Here is a 20,449-nt window from a genome sequence, read left to right as displayed (position 1 = left end):
ACTAGATGGAGCATAGGCAATACGTATGTATTTGTAAGGCAGTAGTGCAATACCACATTGTGGCCACTAGATGGAGGCAACACATTTGTATTTGTAACAAGAGATACAATGTAACTGAGATGAAGGAGATCAGACGCCGCTCACCAGCCCAGTGCTGTCATAATGTGTGGCCTTAGCCAGCGCTGCTCTGGCCGTGTCCACCGACGCGTTTCGCCCTGCCCTCTGGGGCTTGACCACATATACAGAGATAGACAGAGATACAATGTAACAGGAATACTAGCGAGAATTAGCAAATCAATATACCCAATGGTTCTGATGCACCTCAGCTCCATCTAGTGGTTATAATGTAGTATTTCACTAGTGCCCATAATAAAAGATCTTTAATTCAAAAGAAAAAATTGCCTAAAGGACATTTATTTAGCCCCAATTTGCACAGAAATTGACTAAATAGACCCCCTATGTGTTTGTAAAACTGTCTCAATACATTCCTGACATGTCACAATGTACAGCAACAGTATCATTTTCCAGAAAAGTTCCACCGCCCATCAATAATGAGCTCTCCTTGATTTCCTATCATGTGGCTTTGAGATGATGTAATCAGTCTGCTGCAGGCAGGATGAAGCATTTCCTTGGTCCCCCCCCCCCAGTGTCAGACTGCAACACTGTAACTTTGTAGCAAGTCACAAGGTAAGAGGATGCATAAGTGGCTCTTTTGTGTCAGACATTTGTGAACACTGCCAGGAACTGCACACGCACCAGGGTTTACATGACTGCGTCATCTCTGAGCCGGCATCCCAAGTCCAGGAAGTCGATGGTGACCATGGATGATGCCTGAACAAAGATGGCTCCATGGTTCTGGAGAGAAAAGCAGATGAAGGCATTGTCCGGGGGAGTTCTGTGACCTCTGTGAGAGGTAATAAATACCTGGAAGTGTTACACCGACACCTTATCTATTCTAGCATTCCATCAAAGGCTCCCGAAGCCTCTACCACCGGGGTCATCTCTCTTGTAGACCAGGTTCACCACAAACTAAACTAAGCAAAGTCTAAGACTGGCTTCACATATAAATGTGAATAGGATTCGGTTTTAACTGCATCCAATTCACGTAACATGTGACTGTGAACGCTTTCAATGCAGGCGGTTCACACATGTGTGGGGCGGTTTCAAAAATGCTCTTGTGTGTTTTTGGGGCCGGTGTAGGTGCAATTTCAGGTGAAAATTCACACCTGAATCGTACCTGAACCAGTGAACAGAAACGCACCGGACTGCCGCACTGAAACCGCGACCGCATATATGTGAACCGAACCGAAAGAAACACCAGTGGCTGTCAGTAGGCATCCAACATGAAGCCCCACCTGGGACCTCCTTGTGAAGGAATGTGATGTAGATAATAATAATAGTAATCTGAAAATGTCTATTTTCTTATGTGTATACATATTTTTCTCCTTACTCATTATATAAGTATACAGGTTTGCTCTGTTCCTATATTTTCTCAAGATGGCGGGTACCCCCTACATCCCACACATCAGAAGAACGCGGAACAAGATAAAACCAAAGATCAGCCAGACCTCGTTATGAACATTCTCCATCTTCTTTACTATCGTAACCAATGAGATGTACCTATTAGACTAACATAGCAATGACGTATTTGTGTGTATAAAACATTAACACCGCCTTGAATAAATTAGAAGTGTAAGGAGTAACAGAGCTGAGCGTGTCTCAGAGTGTTTACTTTTATATGCATGCATATCAACACTTTTCAAATTAGAGACAGCAGCAGATAACCTTGGGCTCGATTGGAGCTCTTAATCATTTCCATAACACTCCTCCTCTGATGTGTCCAACCCCAAGCCTGGGCTTGAGGAGGGGAACCCAGGTAGTGCTTCATGTTTGTTTGTTCAGACCAGCAATATCCAAACTGCGGCCCTTAGCTTGTCTTAATCTGGCCCTTGGGGCACTATTCCTCCCACTGACACCAATGATGGGGCACTATTCCTCCCACTGATACCAGTGATGGGGCACTATTCCTCCCACTGATACCAGTGATGGGGCACTATTCCTCCCACTGATACCAATGATGGGACACTAATCCTCCCACTGACACCAATGATGGGGCACTATTCCTCCCACTGATACAAACAATGGGGCACTATTCCTCCCATTGACACCAATGATGGGCCACTAATCCTCCCACTGACACCAATGATGGGGCACTGTTCTTCCCACTGACACCAATGATGAGGCACTATTCCTCCCACTGACACCAATGATGGGGCACTATTCCACCCACTGCTACCAATGATGAGGCACTTTTCCTCCCATTGACACCAATGATGAGGCACTATTCTTCCCACTGCTACCAATGATGGGGCACTATTCTTCTCACTGACACCAATGATGGGGCACTATTCCTCCCACTGACACCAATGATGAGGCACTATTCCTCACTCTGATACCAATGATGGGGCACTATTCCTCCCTCTGACACCAATGATGGAACACAATTCCACCCACTGACCACTCAGGCATTTTTTACACCTGCTGGCGCTGGGGCAGAAAGTCTGGAGTCCCCTGGTCCAGATCAATAAAGTTATCCATGTTGGAGTGCTGCCAGACTGCCAGTGCTTCTTTGGACATTGCTTAGCATGCTGCACTTGGCATGAATATAATATTTTCGGTGCTGAATCCTCCTCAAGCTGTACATCGCATATGGTGTATCGTAACGTATCCGTAAAGGTTGTCTATGAAGAAATAGGCAGGCAAGGTCCTAAATACAATCATGTCATTATCAGTACTTTACACGCACATACAAACCCAATTAGAAGAGTTTCTGTACAGTACATGTGTATTGGCCAGCAGAGGGCAGTCTAATACCAGCAGACTTCTTTGCATCAGATGTAGGAGGAACATATTCCAGGAGCTCCTCTACTGCCTGTTGTTATTTTATTTAAGATTATAAAAGCAAACAACATTCCTTGACGATAATTCGAACATCAAATTAATACCCACAGATTGTCGTGCAAGGTTGACAGCATTCTCCTTACTGTTGTCCTCGTTCTCGTTAATTGGCTCTCAAGCTTTCTCTCTCTTACCAAAACTACCTTTGCCACATACTGTGATGGGTAGCCTGAGATGGGGGGGACAATAAGTCTTACTTCTCCAGTCCAAACACCCTTGGGTAGGAAGACAGGGAGCACAGGGATGGAGGCATGGCACAAATGACGGTGGATAATGATGTCATTGGAGCTTGAGAGTGATTTCGCCAAGCAGCTACAGGTGACATAAGAGGAGGGTCACTGATGAGAAGAGGTCAGGAGCTAGCTAGGGTCAGTAACAGCCGGGCAATATAGTACCAATATAGCAAGAATGGCAAGTAATTATGAGCTTGGGTTTAGTCTGTCAAGAGGCTTTTGACAAGGGGCTGGAGATGACAGATGATGAGGGTCATCAGTGAGAAGAGGTCCGAAACAGGCCAGAGTCAGCAACAGCCAGGTAACATGGTACCAATATGGCAAGTAGTGATGAGTTTGGGTTTGGTCTGTCAAGATGCTGGAGATGAGGGTCATCAATAAAAACAGGTCAGGTATATGCCAAAGTCAGAAACAGCCAGACAAGATGGTACCAAAATGGCAAGTATTGATGGGCTTGGGTTTGATCTGTCAAGAGGCTTTTACCAAAGGGCTTGAGATGACAGGAGATGAGAGTCATCAATGAGAAGAGGTCAGGAACAGCCAGGTAACATGGTACCAATATGGCAAGTAGTAAAGAGCTTGGGTTTGGTCTGTCAAGAGGTCTTCGTCAAGGGGCTGTAGATGACTGAAGATGAGGGTCATCAATGAGAAGAGGTCAGGAACAGGACAGGGTCAGGAACAGCCAGACAAGATGGTACCAAAATAGTAAAAAGTGTAAAAACAGTAAAAATTCTACATTATGCCGACTAGAGGAAGTTGAGGATCATAGAAAATAAATACTAAGATCTCTAAGATCATCAGCTCCATCTAGTGGCTGTTACTACTTTATGAATATTATTAAATCATTAAAAAATTACTGCATTTTGGCCACTAGATTGAGCTGAGGATCATAGGAAAGCCCTATGATCCTCAGCCCCGTGTAGTGCCTGTATCATTTTATGAACCTATTTCATTCATTAAAATAATAATAAAAAAATAAATAAAATAAATAATGGGTGGTTCTGGAAATTCCTGCAGTATGCCCACTAGATGAAGCTTAGGATCATAGGAAATAAATACTTAGATCTCTAAGATCATCAACGCCATCTAGTGGCTGTTACTAATTTATGAATATTATTAATGCATAAAAAATTGCTGCATTTTGGCCACTAGGTGGAGTTGAGGATCATAGGAAAGTCCTATGATCCTCAGCTCCATGTAGTGACCTGTATAATTTTATAAACCTATTTAATTTATTAAAAAAATAATTAAAAAAATAATAAAAAATGGGTGGTTCTGGAAATTCATTTTATGAACCAATTTCATTCATTAAAAAAAAATAATATATATATAAAAAAATGGGTGGTTCTGGAAATCTCAAAATTATTAGATGGAGGTGAGGATCATAGAAAATAAATACTTAGATCGCTAAGATCATTAGCTTCATCTAGTGGCTGATACTATATATATATATATATATATATATATATATATATATATATATATATATATATATATATATATATATATATATATATATATATATATATTTATATTTATATATATATATATATATATATATATATATATATATATATATATTTATTTATATATATATATATATATATATATATATATATATATATATATATATATATATATATATATATAAAAATGGGTGGTTCTGGAAATCTCAAAATTATTAGATGGAGGTGAGGATCATAGAAAATAAATACTTAGATCGCTAAGATCATTAGCTTCATCTAGTGGCTGATACTATATATATATATATATATATATATATATATATATATATTTATATATATATATATATATATATATATATATATATATATATATATATATATATATATTTATATATATATATATATATATATATATATATATATATATATATATATATATATATATATATATTTAAAAAAAAGAGTGGTTCTGGAAATCTCTAAATTAAACTAGATGAAGCTGAGGATCATAGAAAATAAATACTTAGATCACTAAGATCATCAGCTCCATCTAGTGGCCTAAATGCAGTAATTTTTTTATGATTTAATAATATTCATAAAATAGAAATGGAGCCAATGATCTTAGCGATCTATGTATTTATTTTCTATGATCCTGAGCTCCATCTAGTGGCCATATTGTGGCATTTCCCCAAACCACTCTATTTATTTATGAATAAAAAACATTCAACCTTTTGAGGAAATACAAGGAGAACATTACATTTTGTCCCATTTGCACAGAAGGAAACCTTCCAGCGTTTCTCAGGGCGAATAAGCTACGCAAATTATTCATAAATAGACCCCTTAGTTATTGACCATAAGGACTGAATGACTGTATAGGGAGCATCTATATATATATGTAATACAATAATGGAAATATGGTACAGCAAACTTACAATAATCAGAAAGTGGCTGAAAAAGAATGAATTACCAGTGAATACGTGCCGTTTAATAATATGTGGCTTTGCTTAAAGCGGTATCTGGAGGCTGGTACGGATATAGCGGGCTCTGTGATTACGAAGTCGCAGAAGGTTACTGGCGGCTGACGACACGGCAGAGATGAAAGTATCGCTGTTTCACAATGCGGCATCAGAAACCCTGCGACACGGGAGGTGACGGGGGGGGGGGACAAGGCAGCCGGCTCAGACATTGTCTTGATGTCTTTCCAGTGTCAGACTCTGGAGTTCTCGCTTTCATTTTTACGACGAGGCCTTTAGCTCTGCGCCGGCACTTTGATGTTTTTAGACGCGCTTTCTGGTATTTACAAAAAATACTGTATTATAAGAATAAAAAAAAAAAAAAAAAAAAAAACAGAAGTGAAATACATTACAGCAGGGCTAAAAGCAAACTCAAAGCCGTATGAGCTGAGAAGCATAGATAAAGAATAACGGAAGGGTTTAAATGCTTACTAATGCTGGAGAAAATGCTGCTGCAAGCTCCCTTCATTGACGATCACATGACCCACAACCATGGCATTGGGTCACCTGATCTTTGTAGAGGGTGGGGGGTGGGGGGGTCCCAGATACCGTAGCAGATTATCTACAGACTCTTCAGATCCAGATCAATGTCCATCTTTACAGTGTCAGAACCTTTAAGCGACCCGGCAACACTGTGAGCACGTTCCCAAATTTCAGTGCGTCCTCCAAGCGAGTCACAAGGTCCTGCTGAGAGACCATTCTTGTATGTGTGCGCTGTAAAATATTTTGTACTGTTTATAGGTCTTACAGCAGCACCATCTTGAATTTAAATGCATTGTATGGTGTGCCCCCCAAATATGTACTTGTATGTTGTAATAGGCCCTGACCAGGTTTTTGGGCTGGAGCACCCCTCCCCCTCCTCATTACCTCCTATTTAGTGGCCACCAGTGATTAGGATGTATCCCTTTCAGTTCTCCCACATAGAGGAGTTTGGCTCCCATGGTTGAGACAGAGGATCTTCCATTCTATTACTAGAGTAGGACCCACTAATTCGGGGTACTTTGTCGCAGTAAGTGGGCTTAGCATTCTATGACCGTATAGTGTGACCAAACCCCCGTATTTTTTGAATATGTTCAGGTGTTTTTAACTAGCCCTGCAGGAAATGTCATTCTTGTATGTGTGCGCTGTAAAATATTTTGTACTGTTTATAGGTCTTACAGCAGCACCATCTTGAATTTAAATGCATTGTATGGTGTGCCCCCCAAATATGTACTTGTCTGCTGAGAGACCAGCCTTCTTCCTGGCTCTCTCCAGCGAGGGACCTCCCCTGGGTCTCCTCCTAGGGCACAGCTTCCTTTAGACCAGGCAGGACAGCTTCAGGACCACTTCAACACACGTCAGGCCCCCCAAATCAGTCTATTGGATCTAACAGCAGAGCTTCCATCCAGCAGCACCTCCCTAGACGTCAGCCCAGGGGAAGAGAGAGGGGGGCACGTGGCCTGTCCCAAATATTTATATCCCCCCCAGCATGCACCAGTGGCCTAAACTTCCACTGGATTGGCTGTAGAAAATATAAATATTCAGAACTTAGTTTTGTTTGCAAAATCTCATACTATGACTAGTGACACCAGCGACACCTACTAGTGACAGTAAAAATTCACATGTCGACTTAAAGCGGAGTACCACCCAAAAAATGGAACTTTCCGCTAGTGACCCCCTGACATGCCACATTTCGCATATTATTGGGTTTCTTTTGGGGGGGGGATGGTGGAGCGGGTACCCAGTTTTCACAGGTACCCAGCTCCCACTTCCTCCCATGGCGCGGCAGTGCCGGAAGGAAGTTCACCTCTCACACCTTCCCTCCCTGTAATCTTCTGGGACACGTCACAGGTCCCATAAGATTGCCCGGACAATCACAGCGCGCAGTGCGGCTCGACAGCTGGGCGCCCACAGTTACAATACCGGCGCCGTGGAGAGGAGGGGGAAAGGAGCGGGGCTTTGCTTTGCTTTGACCCAAGTCCAGTCCAGTCCAAGAGGAGGAGGAGTTCTTGGACCAAAAATTGGTTGCTTTATTAATCGTGACCAATTATGTCATATGCCTTTGCTGCGGGAGCTCCAGGAGAATAATCTGGATGATTTTCGGAATTCTCTCCGAATGACGGACCCCTGCTTTCACCAACTCTTGGGATTGTTGACCCCCTATATTAAGAAGCAGGACACATGCATGAGGCTTTTATTTTATTTTTTTGGTTGAATAATAATGATTTGATTTGGTATATTTTCTATATTTTTGGATGCATAGAATGCACTTTTTGGTTAAGTTCTATTGGCAGATATCATGTCTAATTTTATTTGTTTTCTTTTTTTAATGCACAATAAAAAAAATTGTGGAGAATAATACTTGGCTATGTGTTTTGCTTCAAATGACAGTAAAATGTAAAATTGACAAGGGACACCAACATAGTTGTATCTTTGTTCATTAAAACTCCGGGATAATGGTGTTGTGTTAACTTGCCCAAATAAAAAAAAAAAAAAAAAAAAAAAAAAAAGCATAATAATATTATTCTTGATATTCTTTGAAAATTTTGCAATAACTCCATCAGTATCAACAGCGAAGCAGCTTCATTATTATCCCATTAAAGAAGAAGAGAATTGTGCGCTGCATTTGGAGATTTCATAATTTGCCGCGTCACGAATGTTAATTCTCCATTACAAATGCTAGTTTACAAGACCGACCGCTTCTAGCTCGTCCTTCCTTCCGAGCATGCGTGTTTGTACTTTGGACTTTTGTCCGACGGACTTGTGTACACACGCTCGGAAAATCCGACAACACACACTTGTCCGCGGAAAATTTTAAAACATGGCATCCAACAAAAGTCCGACAACAATTGTCCTATGGAGCATACAAAGGGTCGGATTTTCCGCCAACAGCCTGACATCCAACATTTCCCGTCGGAAAATCTGATCGTGTGTACGAGGCTTTAGACAGAGATCTGCTGTTCCTAGTGATTAGGAACAGCAATCTCTCTCCTCCTCCAGTCAGCCCAGCCCCATACAGTTAGAAACACCTCTATAGGGAACACTTAACCCCTTGATCACCCCCTAGTGTTAACCTCTTCCCTGCCAGTGACATTTTTACAGTAATCAGTGGCTATTTTTAGCTCTGTACAAACTGTGTCAAAAGTGTCAAGATCTGTCGCACTCCTGCTAAAAATCGCAGATCACCGCCATTACTAGTAAAACCAATCAATATACGCTTATTGCGATTTTTTACCAAAAATATGTAGAAGAATGCATATCGGCCTAAAATTTTTTTTTGGTGATATTTATTATAGCAAAAAGTAAAAAAAATATATTTTTTTTCAAAATTGTCGCTCATTTTTTGTTTATAGCGCAAAAAATAAAAACCGCAGAGGTGATCAAATACCACCAAAAGAAAGTTCTATTTGTGGGGGGAAAAAAAAAAGGACGTCAATTTTGTTTGGGAAGCAACAATTTTGATCCTAGTATTATTGCTAATGAAATTCAAATAAGAGTATACAATGATCTTGATCGATTGTTCAAAGATATAAATTTCTTACTGTAATATTTAATTCCTCCTTTTGTGGCATGTGAAGCCCAATCGAGATAGCTTCCTGGAATTTCTTTGGAGAGGTGCATGCCGGGTAACCAGCATGCACCTCTCGTTCTCGCGCATGCGCGATTCAACGGCGGTCGTCGTACTGTACTGCCCACAGACTCCTGGGAAATAATGTGTCATCATTTCCCAGGAGCATAGGCGAGGGAGGAAGTCTCGAGGAGCTCCGCGGACCAGGAAGTGGCAGATTACGAGGACTACATAGCAACAGGGCGTTTAGGGTAAGGCTAAAAAATTTTTATCTCGAAATGTTTGTTCATAGGTTAAAAGGAATCTTTTAAAGGAAACTCCGCTTTAAGGGGGAAATCTTCCAGTCTGCAAGTGGTTAAATAATTTTGCATCAGTACAATTTGTCAAAATTTTTCTAATAGTCAATTTCGCAATCATAGTTACATAATTAGTCTGGCTGAAAAAAGACACAAGTCCATCTAGTTCAACCTGTCCGTTTTGCCGGTATCATATCCACTCGTCCCTGATTATGACCGGTTCCCAATTAAATGCTGGTAAGACTTCACCACGCCCTGTCAGCACAGCCGCCATACACCTCATTAATGAGGTTTGAGCCTAGCGCCTAGAATTCCTCAGCACTCGGCGGACGCTGTTGACATAGCAAATATGTTGTTAATAATAAAAATGTCGCGTCTCCTCGGAGAAGTTCCTGCGCATAAACACGCTTCGGAAAGAAGTTGGCCTGTTGTGCCACTTCATTTGCATATCAAGAAGCCGGGGCTCCCTGATGAACCAATCAAGGTGAGGTCTAGCTGCTGAGCTCTCAATTCTCCGATCTCATTAAGGAACGCCACCTCGAGAGGGACGAGGACGGGCCGCAACGCGCTCTAAATGGCTTATTGTTTAAGGCTGTGCTAATGTCTGCGCGAGGCCTGGTGTGCACAGTGTGATACATTGGATAGAATGAACACTTCTAAGCAGATAATGACGCTGAGAGTGGAACCTCCTACTTTTACAGCACTCTGGGGAGAAATTGTAACTTTTTATTATCTTTTTTTTCTTCTTAGCAATCTCTTCCTCTCTCTTTCAATGTCTTGCTATCAAGAGAACGCCATAGATTTGTTGTAAGTGGTGCGACAGCTAAAAAAAAAGAACGACCAAAGGGGCAATGTGCATCTAAAAAGCACCTGATTTTTAGCAGGAAGTCCAGGAGGACCATCACCAGTAGGAGGTCCTGGATGGTCATCACCAGTAGAAAGTCCTGGAGGGCCATCACTAGTAGGAAGTCCTGGAGGGCCATCACCAGTAGGAAGTCCAAGAAGGCCATCAACAGTAGGAAGTCCAGGAAGACCATCACCAGTATGAAGTCCTTGATGGCCATCACCATTAAGAAGTTCAGGAGAGCCATTACCAGTAGGAAGCCCTAAAGGGCCAATACTAGAAGGAAGTCCAGGAGGGCCATAACCAGTAGGAAGTCCAGGAGGACCATCACCAGTAGGAAGTCCAGGAGGGCCATTACCAGTAGGAAGTCCAGGAGAGTCATCACCAGTAGGAAGTCCAGGAGGGCCATCACAAGTAAAAAGTCCAAAAGGGCCATCACCGGTAGGAAGTCCAGGAGGGCTCATAAAATCCGGCAGCTCCTTATGGGGTCATCATTACTACACCTGTAAATCCTGCTTCCTTTGAGGTTTCCCCTTTGAGGTTTCCCCTTGGTTACACATTAGGCACATTATTCACTGGCGCCCCCTAGATACCACACAGATTATTCCCACTTGTCCTTAAGAATATAGCCAGTCTGGTCCTCCAACCTTGGAGGAGAGGGGCTGTCACCAGATCTGGCCAGCATTACATGTGTTAACAACCATTACAATTTGTTTGTTTGTTTTTTTTTGGTTTTTTTTTAGCATTGATTTCTGAAGTGGAAAGTCGGCTCTTTCTGTAGTCTGGCCTCGCTTATTGGTTACAGTAAAATAGGACAGGAAGATTTATCGTCTCCAGAGGTAAATATTGAGCCACAAGGAGGACCTGCCAATATTTTCATTGCAACAATACAATTTGTGCTCTGCTGATCCATCATTAAATCTCCCTGGAGTGGATTTCCTGAATGGCAAGACGACGGCGTTAACCAATTCGCGGCACGGGGGGGATGGGGGAGCAAAATGCCTGGCTGGCTCAGGGACGCCGAGACATTTCAGCACCATGCAGGGAGATGGACAGTCATACCAGAAAGCCATGAGAAACTGTAGAAAGGTTAACCAAGGTTCTTTGTGATGGATCGGGTTGTATAGAACAGACCAACCAAAAATAGCAAAAAATAGCAAAATATATATATATATATATATATATATATTATAATTTATAAAATACATGTATATGGTATATTATTTATTATATTTATTATTATATTTATTGTTTATATATTTATATAATAACTGTGGGTATATATATATATATATATATATTATATATATATATATATATATATATATATATATATTTATATTTATAAGCATCCACATCTTTGCATCCAAGATTAATAGCCATTTAGATCTGATGAAGAAGTGGATGCTCTGAAACGTTATCTCCATGTTTTGATGTCACTTCCGATGTGACTCTGAGTGTGTTTCATGCTGGTTCCGAGACGACAAGACGGATGTCCGGCCTGTTGTTCTTCTCCTTTCCTCTCGTGTTACCATCTACACACCACCATCCACCGGGGACCCTCTGAGTGACCACAGTATTATACTGTTATATGCCTATTGATGTTTATATAAGTGTGAGTAGCCATTTGGCTGATTTTAGTTAAATATACCATTCGTTGCATCTTCTGCTGCACTTAGTTTCTGACGTACCTTGCTCTCTTTAGCAAGCCAGTGGTCGTCTTGGAGGTGTGTTTGGGGTCGTTATCATGTTGGAATACTGCCCTACTACTTCTGTAGTGTTGGGATAACCTGTCAGAAGTGACTAATAGCAGAGGAATGAGAGAGCAGACAGAAATCACACTCAATGCTGTCCTCACACCTCCCGTGCAACTGGACAGGATACCTCCTTGTGATATCAGAGGATCCCTCCTTCACCCGAGCTCCCAGGCCTGAGGTCATCCCCCCCAGACTAGGGGGATACCCTCAAGGGCCCACCGACAGGCTCCTAGCATTCCATCTCCAACTTTCACCTGAACTCCACACTGCCCCTGCTGGCCTGATTCTGAGTATTTGAGGGGTGCTCCCTGCCAAACTATCTGTTGGGGATAGATCAGGGCCCTCATGAATACTTCTGGCAGCTCCTCCTAACCTCCCTCCCATTCTTCTGGAAGTTTCTAGCAAGTTCCAGAAGTTGGGGGAGGTACCAGATATACTGCCTGTAAGTCATACCAGTCTCCCTGGATCACTCACCCAACCCAGATTAAAACACAGCCTTGGCTGCCAGCCAAGCAAAAAACATTTTACCTCTACAGTAGTACCTTGGATTATGAGCATAATCCGTTCCAGAAGCATGCTTGTAATCCAAGGCACTCGTATATCAAAGCGAGTTTCCCCATAGGAATCAATCGATAATTCGTTCCACAGCGACTGCTGGTGTATGCAGTACTGTATGTGGCCAGAGGTGCGGGGGCTCAGAGACACTCGGGAACCAAGCGTCTCCGAGTGTCTCCAAGTGTCTCCGAGCGTCGCCAGCACCTCCGCACCTCTGGCCAAATGCGGTACTGCACACCCCAGCGGCTTGAATCCTGCTCGTCTTGTGAGACAACGCTCGCAAATCGAGTCAGGATTTAAAAAAGAAAAAGCTTGTATATACGAAACGCTCGTAAACCACGTTACTCGCAATCGGAGGTTTCACTGTACTAACAAAGATCCTAACATTACCTACTCTATCACACTAGAGGGTCCTACACAAAGTAATTTGCAATATTTTTAAACCTGCTCCTTGTACTGAAAGAATTGCTGGCGATCCTGCCATGAAGGTCCTTGCACAGACACTTCCTGTTATAGGGTGACAACGCTCTATCCCTGTCTCCCAATTGTTCCCCTGTGTTGTCACCCTTTTATTCGCCTATCATAACCTCCTCAGTTTTGTCACAACTCTGATCCTTTGGCCTAGTCCTCCTCCTCGTCTGGTGCCCTCCAATATTCAAAAGGTTATAGGCGAGCGGAGGGATGGCGCCTATAGGATCTATATGGTGGCTCTGTGTGAAGTCCCAGCAATTACAATACAAGAGATATACAAGCAGTTTAATATCTGGTTCCGGTGTATCCTGCCCCGTGACATTCCCCCTCTGTGGGTAGGGGGACATTGGGACTCTCAGGCCCCTGGGCCCCTTTTGTTTGGCACATTATTTGCACCTTTAATGAATACCCCCTTTCAACTCCTGAGGAAGGAACGAAACGCGTAGGGTCACTGAAGGTCCCATCATGTGATTGTTGATGGTTACTAACCATCATTGGTGTGAATGAAGATCAATATCTGTATATGGGGTGTTGAGAGCCCAGAGGGTGGTGTTACTGTCATATATTTTAAGCAATGTGATTGTTTTAACCATTTATGTGTCATTAAATTATTGCAGCATTAACTGGTTGTGTTTATTCTTCTTGGTATTGTTAAAGCGGTATTAAACCCAAAACCAAAAATGTAATATATTGCAGCTTACCAATCATTAGATGTGGTGGCTGCATTAGTTTTCTTTTTATTGGCTTTTCCCCTCTGTTTTCACCTGGTGATCTGGCCAGTAACACATCTCCTGTATTAGAGTGCCTCCACTCTGGATGAAGGAGCACAGGGGGGCACCTTTGGACAGCAGCATTGTCAGTCTGGGGGAGGGGAATGTTAGATGCAGGAGCGGCCCGTCCATTTAGGGCACATGGCGCCGCCCCCTCTGTCACACCACCCCCATATGTAGAATGGATAGATTCATGCATAAGATAAATCTATCCATGGCCACCGCTGCCATCCCCTATTCAGGCATCCGGCCCCTTTTCAGACGCCAGGCGTCTGAATTACAGCGGCGGGGGGGATGTTTTGAAGCACCTGATTGGAGCCATAGGCTCTAATAGGCTTAAAAAAGGTGGACTCGGAGCGCTTTTCTAACACTGAACCGCCTCTCCACCAATCAGAAAGCGTGGGTCTGATACTCGTCACCTGATTGGCTGAAGGCACAGGCATTCCTATTGGATGCCTAGCGGAATGGAAAAGAGATGCATGGGAACCATGCAGGACACAGGAGTCATCACCGGACTCACTGCATGTCCCACAGCTAGTCACTGTCACCCGCTGCCTGACCCACCACCAAGATGGGGTAAGTGCCGGTCAGACAGCGAGCGGGCAGCCCGGGGGGGGGGGGGGGGTCACAGTGGCTGCATTTTATGGGCACAGAGGCTGCATATGATGGGCACAGAGGCTGTATTTTATGGGCACAGAGGCTGCATATGATGGGCACAGAGGCTGCATATGATGGGCACAGAGGCTGCATATGATGGGCACAGTGGGTCTACATTTTATGGGCACAGTGGCTGCATTTGATGGGCACAGTGGCTGCATTTTATGACCACAGTGGCTGCATTTTATGGGCACAGACGCTGCATATGATGGGCACAGTGGGTCTACATTTTATGGGCACAGAGGCTGCATATGATGGGCACAGTGGGTCTACATTTTATGGGCACAGAGGCTGCATATGATGGGCACATAGGCTGCATATGATGGGCACAGTGGGTCTACATTTTATGGGCACAGAGGCTGCATATGATGGGCACAGAGGCTGCATATTATGGGCACAGTGGGTCTACATTTTATGGGCACAGTGGCTGCATTTGATGGGCACAGTGGCTGCATTTTATGACCACAGTGGCTTCATTTTATGGGCACAGACGCTGCATATGATGGGCACAGTGGGTCTACATTTTATGGGCACAGACGCTGCATATGATGGGCACAGTGGGTCTACATTTTATGGGCACAGAGGCTGCATATGATCGGCACAGAGGCTGCATATGATGGGCACAGTGGATCTACATTTTATGGGCACAGTGGTTGCATTGGATGGGCACAGTGGCTGCAATTGATGGGTTTTTTTCAGTATTTTTCAGTATTTTTCAGTTTGTTTGCGCACCCCCCCAAAAATTTGAAGCACCAGCCACCACTGGTTAGATGTACTTGCAGATTTTAATACAGTAACTAATTGAAGCGAAACTCCAGCTCACATTTTATAATCATTTACAGTTTTTTTTTTCCTTTTGGGATAAATGTTTTACATAAATCAATAAAAGCTGATTAGCACCCCCTGCTAGTGTTAAGTGGTTTGTCTCATCCCTGTAAACGGATACATTCTGCTAGAGAGCTTGAGCTTGTGGAAAACAAAAGACTTGCTGGTTGGATTACCAGGTGAAAATAGAAGAAAGAGGCTAAAAAAAAAGAAAACGAATGCAGCCACCACATCGAAGACTTGCTAAGCTGGAATATAATAAATGTTTGCTTTTGGGTTTAATATCGCTTAAGTACATTATATTTAAAAAATATTTATTGCTTATAATTTATGGTGCTTTGGCTAAATCGAATTGAGTTAAGGTTTACAAATAAATTTAAATCTGCGAAAAAGGGGGCGGGGCCCCCAGCTAAGTCACGAATTATAATAAAGAGAAAAAAAAAAAAGAGAGAGGTGATTAAATATAAATAAGAATGAAGAATTCATTATAGGAATGTTACCGGAGGTAAATGCGGTAAAGGTGAACTCCAAGTACAGGGGACTATCAGAGTGAGCCAAGAGGCGCCTTTTCATTTAAAGAGCTCGGCTCCCATAAACACGGCCTCGGATAACGCCGCGGTGGTTGTGTACTCAGCATTGTTAATTGATGAGAAGGTAGAAGACATAATGATCGCCGATTGCAGCTTTGTAGCCCCCGGTCAGGATTAACCTTTCAGGAGTCCTCCTTCACCGGAGCGTCAGCCGTTCCCCGCTCATTAACTATTGATCAAAGCAAACTTTTATACCATATTATTATTCATTTGCCGAGCTCATCAACCTGCGCAAAAAAAAAAAAAAAAAGGACACACGCTGCTCTCTACTTGCTGCGCCTCGCGGTTGGGTTTCCAGCAGCCTTTTCTGAAGCTTCTTTATGTAAAACTTTTTTTTTTGCAGTTTTGCTTTTGCAGGTGCGAAGTGAGTCCACCTTAAAGCTGAACTCCGCGTTTAACCACTTCAGCCCCGGAAGGATCCACCCCCCCCCCTTAGTGACCAGGCCATTTTTTTGCGATAAGGCACTGCGTCGATTTAACTGACAATTGCGCGGTCGTGCGACACTGTACACAAACAAATTTTATGTTATTTTATTCTTTTGGTGGTATTTGAGCGCCACTGCGGTTTTTATTTTTTGTGCTATAAACAAAAAAAAGAGCGACGATGTTGAAAAAAAAAAAATTCTGCTATAAAACACATCCAGTAAAAAAAATTTAAAAAATACATTTTCTTCATCAATTCAGGTCAATATGTATTCTGCTACATGTTTTTGGTAAAAAAAAAAAAAAGATTACCAATAAACGTTTATTGATTGGTTTGAGCAAAAGTTATAGCGTCTACAATTGATGGGATATTTTTATGGAATTTTTTTAGGCCGATACGTATTCTTCTGCATATTTTTGGTAAAAAAATCCCAATAAGCGTATATTGATTGGTTTGCGCAAAAGTTATAGCATCTACAAAATAGGGGATAGGTTTATGGCATTTTTATTTATTTTTTTTATTTTTTTTTACTAGTAATGGCGGTGATAAGCGATTTTATAGCGGGACTGCGACATTGCAGAGGACAGATTAGACACTTTTGACAGTTTTTTGGGAGCAGTGACATTTGTACAGCGATCAGAGCTAAAAAAAATAGCCACTGATTACTGTATAAATGTCATTGGCAGGGAAGGGGTTAACGCTAGGGGGCGATCAAGGGGTTAAATATGTTCCCTAGAGAGGTGTTTCTAACTGTGAGAGGCTGGGCTGAATGGAGGAGGAGAGAGATCGCTGTTCCTAATCACTAGAAATAATTAGAAATAATATGAGATAATTGAATAAATTTAAATAATTAGAAAAAATGTGTTGTGTGTAGGCAGGTGCAGTTAGCCTTCCCACCTGTAGATGGCCTTGTTCCATTATTGGATGGGAAGGGAAGTCTTATAAGAGACTTGGTCCTATAGAGCTTCCATACTGTGTCTTAAGAGAGTAACCTGATTGGACACTGAACTCTCGTGAGACTTCGACAGCCATCTTGGGTGAGGGAACTTTTGAAATAGGGTCCCCACATCCTCTTGGCATGCTTCTGGAGAGTATGTGGCAGGGAAAGGCAGGGCCGGTGCTACCACTAGGCAAACTAGGCAGCCGCCTAGGGCGCCCTGCTACCTAGGGCGCCCAGCCACTGGTGTTCCTACTCTCTTCTCTCTGCAGAAAGCAACTAAGTCTCAGCATCAGAAGGCAGCCACTGCTCCATTCGCACATAGTGTCAGAGGCGCAGCAGCGGTGGAGGACTGTGTCAGTGTCCCGACTCCCGAATGAACGGAAGCAAGCAAACATTAATTGATGAGTGCTGGTGAGGCTGCATTGATGGGTGCTGGTGAGGCTGCATTAATGGGCACTGGTGAGGCTGCATTTGATGGGCGCTAGTGAGGCTGCATTAATGGGCACTGGTGAATCTGCATTTGATGGGTGCTGGTCAGGCAGCATTTCATAGGCACTGGTGAGGCTGCATTTGATGGGCGCTGGTGAGGCTGCATTGGATGGGCACTGGTGAGGCTGCATTGATGGACGCTGGTGAGGCTGCTTTTGATGGGCACTGGTGAGGCTGCATTTGATGGGCGCTGGTGAGGCTGTATTAATGGGCACTGGTGAAGCTGCATTTTAATGGGCGCTGGTCAGGCTGCATTTGATGGGCGCTGGTGAGGCTGCATTGATGGGCGCTGGTGAGGCTGCATTTGATGGGCACTGGTGAGGCTGCATTGATGGACGCTGGTGAGGCTGCTTTTGATGGGCACTGGTGAGGCTGCATTGATGGACGCTGGTGAGGCTGCTTTTGATGGGCGCTGGTGAGGCTGCATTTGATGGGCGCTGGTGAGGCTGTATTAATGGGCACTGGTGAAGCTGCATTTGATGGGCGCTGGTCAGGCTGCATTTGATGGGCGCTGGTCAGGCTGCATTTGATGGGCGCTGGTCAGGCTGCATTGATGGGCGCTGGTGAGGCTGAATTTGATGGGCGCTGGTGAGGCTGCATTTGATGGGCGCTGGTGAGGCTGCATTTGATGGGCGCTGGTGAGGCTGCATTGATGGGTGCTGGTGAGGCTGCATTTGATGGGCACTGGTTAAACTACATAGATGGGCGCTGATGAGGCTGCAGTTGATGGGCGCTTCATTAAAAAGGTGGGGTTTACATGGGCAGGGAAAAAGGGGTGGAGCTGGGGGGCGGCAAAATGAGGTTTCGCCTAGGGTGTCAAAAATCCTTCGACTAGCCTTGGGGGAAGGAACCTGCTTGTGAGGGATAGTGTTTAGCACAGAGTCAGATTCCAGGTGAAGAAAGTGTCCACATCACCAGACAGGAATGTGGGCACCCAAGGAAGGGCAGAATCATGTAAATCCTGGTACCTGTGCAATGCTTGGTTGTGTTTGCAAAAGTCTGACGAGGATCAGCCCCTGCTGTGAGGGTTACAGTGTTGCAGTCTGAGCAATCACTGAGGGAGGGTAGACTGAGGAAGTTCTTCCTTCTGCCTGCAGCAGACTAATGACATCAACTGAGCCTTAGGCAAAGTCACTGTACTGGAGCCTAAGGATGACTTTAAAAGGTGAATTTCTATTCACGCAAACTTGTAAGGTCGCTAAACGGTCCACTTTTACTTTAGATCGCGGATTCTGATCTGACTGATCTCCAGTGAAACGCGTTCAGGCACCTCCACTTGTCTCCATGATGATCTGGGGCTTCAAAATCGTGACTTGGGTAAAAAAAAACGATTATGTATATTTTCACTTTAATTTCACCAGATGACGAGAAGAAGACAAAGAGAGCCGCCGCGCCGCTCATAAAACGCTGCGCTCCTAATGAAAACAAATCATCGAGCGGCAGGCCGGGGAGTCGCTGCTGACTAATTTTATCCCTGCCATTCAGAGATATTACAGAGTGAGTGACATGGTGGGCGCTCGCCGCAGCCTGCTCTATAAGTACGCCGGGAACGCGCCGAGGTGCCGATGCTGACACCTATTACAAATCTGCTCTACTCTTAATTGGTCTATTTTTCCCCAGAGCCCATACAAGCTGCCATTGTTATAGATTGTATCATTCCACTCCTAATGATGACGGGGGGAAAGCTCCAAATGCAATTATTACATTCCTTACTTGCTGGATTAGGTAGGCTGGGAGGGCGACTTCAAGAGCACCTGTCACTACAACAGGGGGGCGTGCAAAAAACGCTCGCCGAGGTTGGCGAGAAAAACAAGGCGCATCGTGCTGGTTTTTTCCCAGGGTATCATTTTCTCCTTTTTATTGGGTGTTTGAATATTTTGTTACATTTGTATTCTGTGGTGTATATTGGGCTATGTTTACACCCTTCAAATGAAACTAAAGAATATTCCCAGCTCAACTCCCCAGCCAGACTGCAAACAACCCAATTCTCCTAACAGTTTGCATTAACCACTTCAATACCGGGCACTTATACACCTTCCTGCCCAGACCAATTTTCAGCTTTCAGCGCTCTCACACTTTGAATGACAATTACGCGGTCATGCTACACTGTACACAAACTAAATTTTTACCATTTTGTTCCCACAAATAAAGCTTTCTTTTGGTGGTATTTGATCACCTCTGGGATTTTTATTTTCTGCTAAACAAATAAAAAAAAGACGGAAAATTTTGAAAAAAAACGTTTTTTTTTTGTTTCTCTTACAAAACTTTGTAAATAAGTACGTTTTCTCCTTCACTGATGGGCACTGATGGGGCTGCACTGACGGGCACTGATAAGGTGGCACTGATGAGGTGGCACTGATGGGCACTGATGATGGGCACTAATATGCGGCACTGATGGGGCACTGATATGCGGCACTGATAGGTGGCACTGATATGTAGCACTGATGGGTACACATAGGTGGCACTGATGGGCACCGATAGGCGGCACGGATGGGCGCTGATAAGTGGCACTGATGTACACTAATGGATGGTACTGATGGGCATCACTGATTGCCAGGCATTATTGATTGGCACTGTTTGGCATCCATTGTGGGCACCGGCATCCATTGTGGGC

The sequence above is a fragment of the Aquarana catesbeiana genome, linkage group LG11 (assembly GCF_042186555.1).
Source record: "Aquarana catesbeiana isolate 2022-GZ linkage group LG11, ASM4218655v1, whole genome shotgun sequence".
NCBI lineage: Eukaryota > Metazoa > Chordata > Amphibia > Anura > Ranidae > Aquarana > Aquarana catesbeiana.
The sequence above is the reverse complement of the archived record's forward strand: the minus strand, read 5'-3'. Positions refer to the sequence as shown.